Here is a 10,726-nt window from a genome sequence, read left to right as displayed (position 1 = left end):
AATTCTCCAGGTTGATTGTTCTATAGTTTAGTTATAGTTTTAATGTGGTCTCAGAAGGAAGCAGGCACAGTGTTTACTCTGCCAATTTAGATCTCTTGATATTCCCCCTACTGACTGGTTTCTTATGCTCACTCATACGTTTTGCTTATGCCCAAGGATTTAATTTATTATGGTTCATTCAGGTCTCTGCCTCTGCCACATGGCCTTTCTCTCAAGTAACTGATTCAGTCTCTTGAATTGATTTTTCAATTCTAAATTCATAGAGAGAAGGTGGATTTATATTTTCAAACCAGGCAGCATGGTTGCCTAAGAAGAGCCCAGAGATGAGTCCGTCTCAAACAGTTGTTGCCAGGCCGTGGTGAGAAAGAGAGTGGAAAGAAGGATGAGGGAAAGATGATTTGTTGTGAAACATCTGCATCTCAGCAGGCCCCTGGCTATGATTTACGGCAATTAAAAAACAGTGAAGTGGGTCTGGTATGCCACAGACTTCTCGGAAAGACCCTGAGGGAAGTAAGTCAGTGTCAAAGAGATGAGGTTGGCAGGACAGAGTTGTAAATATTGAGGTGGATGTGAGGAGGTAGACAATAATGGAAAGGGCATTAGGGGCAGGTGGCACATAGGACCACACTGATTGTGTGGGAAGAGTGCAGGTGGTTCTTTTAGTCTCAAACAGCATCAACTTGAAGTACAGGTCCTCTTACTAGATGTCCCCAAGGTTATCGTCTCACATGTGTCTCGAGTGTAAATATTACTCCGTTCTCAAAGAGCCATTTCTGGAAATGAGTAACCTGGAGCTTCATTCTAATTTTGTTTTCTAATGTCCTCATCGTAGACACTTTTTAATTTCCAGGACACATCCACACGACAAGTATGAAGTGAAATTTCACACCAAATTTCCCTTGGGGTAGAGTATTCTCTGGAGGTCCCAGCAGATTTTCAAAGCAATGTTACAAAAGTGGCAGGTGTCTTCCCTTGGCTTGAATTGCATCCAGTGCCAGATGATTCTGATGGGAGCTCAAACCTGTTGCACACAGATTCCTCTTGATTGGTTCTTGAAAGGGTCCCGTTTTCTTCTTTATTGAGGAGGAACTAAACCTCAATCAGATGCTTGTGATTAAAATAAGAGATAATGACAATAGAACTTACACCAAGTATATCTCTCCTCCCGCTGTCAGAAAATGCCAAGGTGAAAACAAGCCATTTATCTGCAAGTAAACATTGCGTTGGGGTAAATGGTTTATTTTCCAAGTTTGAAACAGTTATAGTTTGAAGCATCACTCTCAAGCTTTTAGGTTTATTATAACATCATTAAAAACACATTTAGTTGGTATTAGGGAAACACAGTTCATTGCACCATTATGTAAAAGACAATTCTAACATAAAGCTAGTCAAAAACAGTCTCAATTTAAATTTCTGTAGTTCAAAAAAAAAGTATTTCCTACCTTTTTATGAATAAAAATATCTGATTTACTGAGATGTCTTTGAATAGCTGAAATATTCTGTTTTCTAGAAATAAGAATGATAGACTACACTTATAATAAATGGCCACATTTTTATTATATAGTATTTGCTATTCTAGAATGTAGAAATAGAAATGTGTCTTTTTTTTTTTTTAATTAAATGTAGAGAAATTATTTTACTTGATTCTACAACACCAGTCAACATGAATGCCGAAGAAGAAGAGTGTTTTTGCTTTTTCTTTTAGAATCCCAAACTTTAGATACAGGTTAAGCATCTAATTCTTGGAATGAATAGCCTTTGGAACATCTACCACAGATTTGGTGGGAAATTTGTTTATAAAGGAGATAGAATTCCCATCCCTTTCTGAATCCAAAAAGTTCCTCTTAGAGAGTGGACAGCATACCATTACAGCTTCCATTGAAAAATAGATTGCTTTGATTGCTTCTCCTTAGTCATTCCCTTCACAATCATTTTTGCTTCCTCCATAGTAAAGTTCCTAAAAATACATGTTTGCACACCAGTTTTCACAACTCCTGTATTCTTTTTGACCCATGGAATTAGGCTCTTGTTCTTACCATGACCATAATGTTCTTGTCAGTAGTGACCTTTATATTTCTCAGCGTTCATATCAGTTTCTCAGTATCATTTGATGTGGTTGATTACTCCATTATACTTGAAACTATTCTTCACATATCCTTGAGGACATTGCACTCTCATGACTTTCTTTTTATCCTATTGACTGCTCCATCACAGTGTTGTCTGAAATTTCTTCTCTTTTTCTCAGCTCCTGGATATCAGTGTGCTCAGGGCGCAGTATTGTAAACTTTTATATCTACAGTGTAAGTGATCCTGTCCAATCTGAATGACATAACTTCATTTTAAAAATCACCCCCTTAACTCCAGATTATGATACATACATGCCTAAAACAGAACTTCTCATCTCCCTTTGCAAATGGGCCCTCTTTTTGTCTTTCCCATTTTTTCAATAATAGTGCTATTCACCTAATTGCTCAGGCCAAACACACTAGGAGTCACCTTTGAATCTTATTTTCCTCCAGGCTTATATTCATTGTGTAGTAAGTCCTATTAACTCTATCTTAAAATATACTCTGAACATTGCCTGTTCTAATTGCCCACACCACTCCCACCCAACCCAATTCACTCCTCTCACACTTTATACAGTGTCTGTACTTCACAAAATAGCCAGAATTATATGTTTACAAAGAATATCAGATCACATGCCTCTGCAGTGCAAACTCCTCCACTGGCCTCACATTACGATTAGAATTAAAGCCAGAATTTCACAAAGGCCACTGAGGCAACGTGCTATCAGACCCCACCTAGCTCTAGGGCCTCGTTGCCTGCCCCCTTCCTCAAGCCCACTCTGCTCTGAGGACACTGGCCTCAGAAGTCAAGAAAGTTCTAGCTTCATACCTTTGGACTCACTCTCCCTTCTGTAACACTCTCCCCCTTGATCCTCACATGGCTCCCCACCCTCTTCAGGTTCAGATCTTACCTCAAATGTTTCTCAGAGAAGTTTCACTGGCCACAATATGTAAAGGAGCCATATAGCTCTCCACTCTATCTCCTTGCACATGTTCCCCTAATGTTAGTACAGAAAGCATTTGTTTAACTTTTCACTAGTGTCTTCTATTAGGAGATAAGATTCCTGAAGGCATGCGCTGCCTTGTTCATAACTATGTCACTAATGTGTGTCTGGCACAGAGAAGGTGGGTAGTATATATTGATCAAATGAAGGAAGACTTTTCTTTGAAAAGGTCTGTGGAAGAGGCAGTTGATAGAAGAAACTTTCTACAATAACTTTATAGTGTATATTGAGTACTTATAATGTACTGTAAGCATTTTTCATTGCCTCACAATAAACCCACATGGTGAGAACTATTATTAGTCATCATGTTACATTTGAGGAAACAGAGGCACAGAAAGCTTAAATAATGTGCCCAAGATTAACAAGCTGATAAGTGAGGATGCTGGATTATAAATTTTGATTCCAGAGTCTATATTTGCCAACTTGTACTATATTTCCTTTCTACTTCTTCCCACTTCTGTGAACTTTAAAAGATAGTTTAAAAGGTAGTCTTAACTTTAGGTGTTAGGACTGGATCTAAGTTTTTTGTTTTTGTTTTTTTCTTTTAATATCTTAATATAGCTTTATTATAGGAAAGTCATAATTTAATTCTGAAAGAAAGGTGTTTCTTTGGGGAAAAAAATCTCCTGCATTGCCTTGAACCTAAGTAGATATTTATGAAAAACGAAATCTAAGTATGTGGCAATATTTCTACTGTTAGCATTACAAGGGTTACTTTGCTTCTAAAGGTGGAATACGTAGTGTTTTTTGATGGATAAGAGGTGATTGGTGGGGAGGCTAAAGCTAGTGTATGGCCTTTTTGTCCTTGGCTATAGTCTCAAATACCACTTAGATCATCAGATTTCCTAGTATGTCTGCCCACAAAACAATTTTGTGAGGCACCTCACTTATATCAGTAGTCAGCATTATCCACCTAATAAACATTTTTGACAATCCATTATGTTCTAAGCCCTGAAGTAAGCTTTGGGGCATAAATGAATAAAGTATGAATCCTGCCTCAAGGCATTTATGGTCTGACAGGGAGGATAGACACATAAATAATTGCACTAATGAATGTAGATTAACCTCCCTTCTGTGAGATTTGCACTAAGGAAGGTTTTAGAGAAGTGATGTTCAATTTGGGTCTTGAGAATGATTTAGGTCTGTCATCACAATCAAGATAGTTGGGTGGTGGCTGAAAAGCATTCCTGGAAAAACCTATGTGGCAGAAACAGCCCACATATATAGGACAACAATTGTCTTTTGGGATTTCTCATTAATAAGTTAATTAATTATCATTCAGTTCTGTATTCAGGCAATTTATAGCTGAAAGATTCTGAATTTCCATGTGCTAAAGTTGTCTTAAGTTTGTTATCAGAGATCAGTATATTCTTCTAACCTCTAAGGACTTGACAATCTGTTTTAAAGGGACATGAAACAATATAGTCTATTTTTTAAGTTATAAATTAAGTAGTGATGACAAGATAGAAAAACGAGCAAGGGGGACCTCCACTGATATGTGGGGACAAGCGGAAGCCAGTGTCATTCAGCATAACAGCAGCGTGCTTATTTGCCTCCCAAATTCCTGGAAAAAGAGTCATCATCAGGGACCTCCGGCAAAATGAGTGATGAGATCATGGGCTGTCTTTCTTTTTGATTTTCTGGAAGAGGGAAAGCAATATCTACACAATTTGTTGAGATATTTATCTTTTGCATTGTGATATGCAAATTAGATTTAACACAGAGAAAAATATTTTATGTTATTGTGCTTCAGAGTCTGCTCCATGAGCATTGGTGGTTCCAAGAAGACCTCACAGGGTGGAGGATATCAGGAGGCAGGGTTGTGATGCCTACCCAAGTTTCAGTCACAGAAACTCTGCTTCTTTCTCCTACTTATCACTTTTTGTATAAGATTTTCCCATACCAAAAATTTCTCATTTGAAATGTTGAAATAACACTGTTCTAATTCTAAATGTATTATAATGAGAAATGAGTCTTTCTTATGACTTTTATTTTAATCGAATGTAATGGTACTGTGTACATATCACATCTGTACAGCATAATGCACATATTCGTAAGATGAACTGCAGAGCACCTTGTTGAAGAGAAACTCGACCCAAAATCTGAGTCATTGTTCTGATGATGCACTTTTATCCTATATATTTAAGAAGCCCTTTAACTCTGTAGCCCCTACTTCTGCTGAAAGTAGTTTGAGTGTGTGAAGTGACTCTACAATCTATTTTCAATCACTAATACTTGTAAGAAGCTGAACAAATAAGATAAAATTTTAGTCTTTTTATTTCAGTATCAGAGGATTCTTTTTTTTCTGCTCTTAAAGTATTTGAAGATGTTTTTGAGGTGGACCTATAGAGATCAGGAGGGTCCAGGACCTAGACTGAAGACATATTCCCTTGGTGGGACAGGAACCAGGTGATCAGGGGATGGGCCATCATCCAGTTATAGGCAAGAAGAGTGGTCCGGCCTTACAGTGGACACACTAGAAACAAAGGGGAGGGAGAATTAGCTGAGCCCTGTCTTCCGCCTGGTATACAGGACAGTAAATGCAGTAAGATCAAGGGAGAACCACAGCAAGAGATCACAAGGGTCTTGAACAAATCATCAAAACAGGGCTCAGGAACAATAGGATACACGGAGACTTTTGGTCAGAGAATTAAGTTGAAATCCATTCCTTAGCTTGAGGTCTCTGGAATATGGTGGAATGGGGTCTCTGAAGAACTGTCAAAAAGTTTGTGAATCCTCTATGAAATTGTAAACTTGCATGGTTTTATAATATATAAAGAGTTCATAGCTTTCATCAGAGTTTTAAAGGAATTCACATATGAAAAGTTTCAGGTTTTCTACAGGGTACCCAACATTAGATGTGATTAAGGCCAAGGTGAACTTGATGCTGAGATATCTGAATAACAAACTGTTTCCCAATAAAAGGCAGGAAGGGATCCAGAATGTGTGTAGGAATCAGCCCTAACAGGAGGGTTAGCTGGCTCTTGCTTTGAGTGGAGGCAGAGGGAATTAGCAAAGTTTAATTAACTCTGTCCTTGCTGAAGTCTTCTCTCTAGCCAGAATTAGGGCAATAAACAAAAAGTGCCATTCCAGCCTCATCAGTAGAGATTTGCATGTGTCTTTGCCAGTGAACTTCGATTTCACTGATAAGTGAAAGAGCAGTGGAAGAAGGCTCTCATGTTTTAAATCAAATTAGGAGATGGTGCTATCATTTACAGAAATGTTGTGACAAAATTTAAAAGGAAAATTTCTTGTGATTATATATATTTAACTTATGCCATAATATTTCCCAAACATACATATTTTTGTCAAGGTAAAGTGACCTGCTTCCTACCATTTAATGATGATTTTTAACTTTTATTATTATAACTATGAAATTTTATTATATGAGGTTCATACTGTTTTTTTCTGTGGTTTGATATCATTCAGAAATGATATGTATCATATCTGCAGAACAAAATTTTAGTATGGCAATTTATCAAAAATACATGGAATTAAGCAAATATAAATCAGTTTACTTATGAGAAGTCTGAAAATGATACAGTAAAATATCTTTAATTGATTTGCTTTGGAATGTGATGGCTGGTTAATTCATAGGCTTATTGGGAAAGCAATCTAGTCCTGATGTGGAGATAATGGACTACTAATTGTCATGCATTGGAGCCTGTTAATATCTTGTTTCCTACCCACTATGTTCCCTCCTGTTTGCATGTCTGCCAAGCAGATTGACCTGAACTGTTGGATAAGGTTAAAGTGCTTAAGGCATTAAAATTGCCAGCCATTTCACTTTCATCTACTGCTAATGTTTTTTTGATTATTAGTATTTTAAAAGAAATGTTGGGACATTTAGCTATCAGAGAGAAATCAATCTCTTTTAATGCCACACAGTTTATATGCGGAGCCATTAGTAATAAAGACATACAAGTTGGATCATGGAGCTGGTTAAGAACACATTTAGCAAGAGTATAACAGAAGTTATAAATTCTCAAGGACTGTAAATATTTGAAATTGGATGAAGGGGGGGGGAACACACATGAAATAATGATTTGAAGGCATATATTTGCTTGAGTTTCAAGTTGACCAATGGGTTATAAGGAGTGTTTGTTCATTAATCATACGCCTGACAGAGGAGAGAGTATTAATAGAAAGGTAAGAACTAGAATTGACCTGAAAGATCAATTTTACCCAAGCCAATGATTTTATAAAGAAAACTTGTGGGCCAGAAAGGTTAAATGACTTACCCAAAGTCATAGAGCTAGTTAGTCAGAGCTAAAACTAAATTTCAACTTAAGATTCTCACACAGAATCTCTTCCAGGATGTGTGACTTATGGTTTACTAGCATAGCTCTCCTAGGAAAAATCTATTTCGTTCATTATTCATTAATTTTTAAAAAAAGTTTTTATTCAGAATGTACCATATTCTTAGCACTCCGCTGGGCATTTTGGACTTAGGAATCAATAACCTCTTGGCTTCAAGGAGCTTACATACAAAGGGTGGTGGGGGATAGTATAGCATAGTAGTTTAGTAGAAAGCCAGGTATGGGCTGGGGTGAAGAACCTGAGGGGAAGGCCAGGTTGGGGGTGGAAAGGGAATCCCTAATGATGAATAGATTATTGTTAAGTCAAGAAGGAGAGGAAATAGAACCCACTGCAAGACTACAAGCACATTTGTGTGGGATTTTAAAAGTGTTCCCTTTGAGCAGCTATATCCCAATGGGCACGTGACTTGGATAATGAATATAGGACTAAATTTCAGCCCAATCACTCCCTGTGCCTCAATTCTTATGTCAGGCACAATCTCCGTTACATAAACAGACAGGTGTTCCAAGATGAGGAACCCTAATAGGAAAAACATCTTGACCTTACATCTGAAAGGTCATTATTAATTTAAGAGAGGTCACTATTTCTCTTCTTAACTCTATCTATAACTGCCCAATCTGTCTAAATGTCCAAGAGTGACACATTATGCTGCTTAAAAATATACTTTAATTTACATAAATTGTTATTTTGTTCTGAGCTATAATAAATAGCATAGTTATTACAGGTTTTGAATCCTGACCTCATCAATTGCTTATTAGCTATGTGAACTACCATGAGTTAATTTTCCTGTCCTATAAAATGCAGACAAAACATGCAATAGGAACTTCATGACATTCTTATGAGGGCAAAGAGAGTAAAAATATTTAGAGTGCTTCCAAAAGTGCTTGGGGTATAGTTAAGTCCTATAGAAACAAACATTAGCTGTTATTATCTAATTTGATTGATATAGTAATTCTATAATGTCAGCAGTATATAATTATCCCATTTAACATATGACCCATAAATCACTTGAGATCTCAGAACTGCTTAAGATCTTATAAGATTGATTGTGGACTGTGAAAGCCCAAAGTCCTTCCTAAAGCTTTTTTACAAATTCCTCATGGCTAGCACTCTCATGGTTGCCTTAGATCCTTCACTCTACTGAGAATAACTTGACTTTTCTCATTGAGTCATCACTCCTCCCTCTATATCTTCCACTCTTTACCATCAACCATCAGTACAAAGCTCTTCAGTGTAGTAAGATTGAAATTTGAGGATTTTGACAAGATATCAAATTGCACCACAGCAAACAATTTAAAATTGTGCCTTTTCTCCTGCTCTGCCACAGAGATGTGTAATGCCTATGACATCTGATGTTGTGCCCCCATACTCTCGCCATCTTGCTGTCATCTCTCTCTTCCCTACTATTTCCTCTTTGATTTTTCTTCCTTTCTTCATTCTCCTTTCAATAATAAAAGCCAAATTTATCTCCTTTCCTTGTGCAAGGAAACTAAGACTCCCCACCCTCCCACTCCTCCCCCCTCCCCCCACCTTTTCTTAGCTTCTGCTTCTGTCCTCAGGATCTTATCTTCTATCCCAAATGTTTTATCACACACCTTTTCTAAACAAAGTCAATTCTCTCTCAGGATCTAGATCATCTGTTAAGAAAATTGATTTTTCTTCTGTGTTACCAACACATGGGGAAACCAAAGAGAACTCATGTGAATTGCTGAAAACTACCCACATGATATTCAGCAGAACATGGACTTGAATCAAATTGCTTTGACTCAAATCCAGTACAATTTCTGTTGTCTTTTTATGTAAGAAATAGCTATGAGATACTTGAATGTTTTGTCTTTTGACATATTTATTGAGTATGTGTTCAATTGAAGGCACTGCTAGGGATTAATGTTTCAAAGATGAATAAGACTGAGTCTATGCCCTCAAAGTACTTAAAAATTTACTGTGGGCAGCAGTATTCTTTACAGGTTACAGAGAAAATGACCTTGCATCAATGAGAGTAATTCTGCTTTTGCCAATATTACATCTTGGCCTACTAAGACTTTTGTTGAAGAAATAGTTTATAGCTATTAAAAAAAAGGAAAATGAAAGAAAAGAAAATGGAAGATAATAATCAATATAGAGAGATGAGTGTAGAACTCCATTGTTTCATCATTTAATACTTCCTCAATCAGATGCCCTGATAGTTCTTGACCAGTAATTCAATTCATTCCTCTTTAAATAAATGTGCATTATTTTAAAATTCAGAAGAACATACATATGAAAGTAAAATTAATCTCACTTACCCTACTCATTTACTTTTGTTAACTCTTTATCATATTTCCTTTTAATTTTTGTCATAACATGCACACGGCTATAGCCAGAGAAAATCTTTCGTGTTATGAACTAAATAGTGTCCCCTCAAAATTCATATTTTGAAGTCCCAACCCACAAATAAGGTTATATTAGGTCAGAACGTAACCTTATTTGGAGATGAAGTCTTAAATAGGTGATTAAGTTAAAATGAGGCAGTTTGGATGGGGCCTTGATTCAATATACCTGGTGTCCTTATAAGCAGAGAAGGAGACACCAGGAGTCAGCATGCACAGAGGGAAGGCCATGTTTGGACACAGTAAGAAGATAACCATCTGCAAGCCCCAGAGAGAGGCCTCAGGAGAAACCAAACCTTTCAATACCTTGATCTTGTACTTCTAGCCTCCAGAACTGTGAGAAAGTTAATTTCTGTTGCTTAAGCCACCCAATCTATATTATTTTGTTATGGCAACCCTTGCAAACTAATTCAATTGGTATCATGTTTGTTCTACAATTAATATTAGGTCATAAGCTTTTCACCATGTCAATAAAAATTCATGAGCTAATTGCCACAATAGGGAAATATCATAATTTAACTGTTCCCTATTGATATTCAACTTTTGTTCCTATTTGCTAAAGAACTTTCGAAGTTAAGAATTAATGAAATCATGGGTCCCTTATTATGGTCTGAATAAGAAGCTATTGGGTTCATTATCTGGGGTAAAATAACACTGACAGCTTATTCCAACTAAGACTGGTAAAAGAGGCATCACACTTTCTACTGGAAACAGTGTAGCTTGATTGCAGTACCTCGTTATTGCAGTTAAAGACCTGTCATATGAACCTCCATGTTCAGGGTTTTAAAACATTGGCTATTAAGACTTTATTTGAAATGAAGTTATGCAGAATCAATTTTTGCATTTTCTTTTTTCAGCCCTTCATTCCTGAGCTTTCATTGTAACTTGTTTTGAATTTCATTAAAATGATAAAGGGGATTACTAGCAGGAGTTTACTAGCTTCAGATATTATCTTTGGATCCGTTAA

Source organism: Rhinolophus sinicus, linkage group LG01 (genome assembly GCF_036562045.2).
Source record: "Rhinolophus sinicus isolate RSC01 linkage group LG01, ASM3656204v1, whole genome shotgun sequence".
NCBI classification, from domain to species: Eukaryota; Metazoa; Chordata; class Mammalia; order Chiroptera; family Rhinolophidae; genus Rhinolophus; species Rhinolophus sinicus.
The sequence above is the reverse complement of the archived record's forward strand: the minus strand, read 5'-3'. Positions refer to the sequence as shown.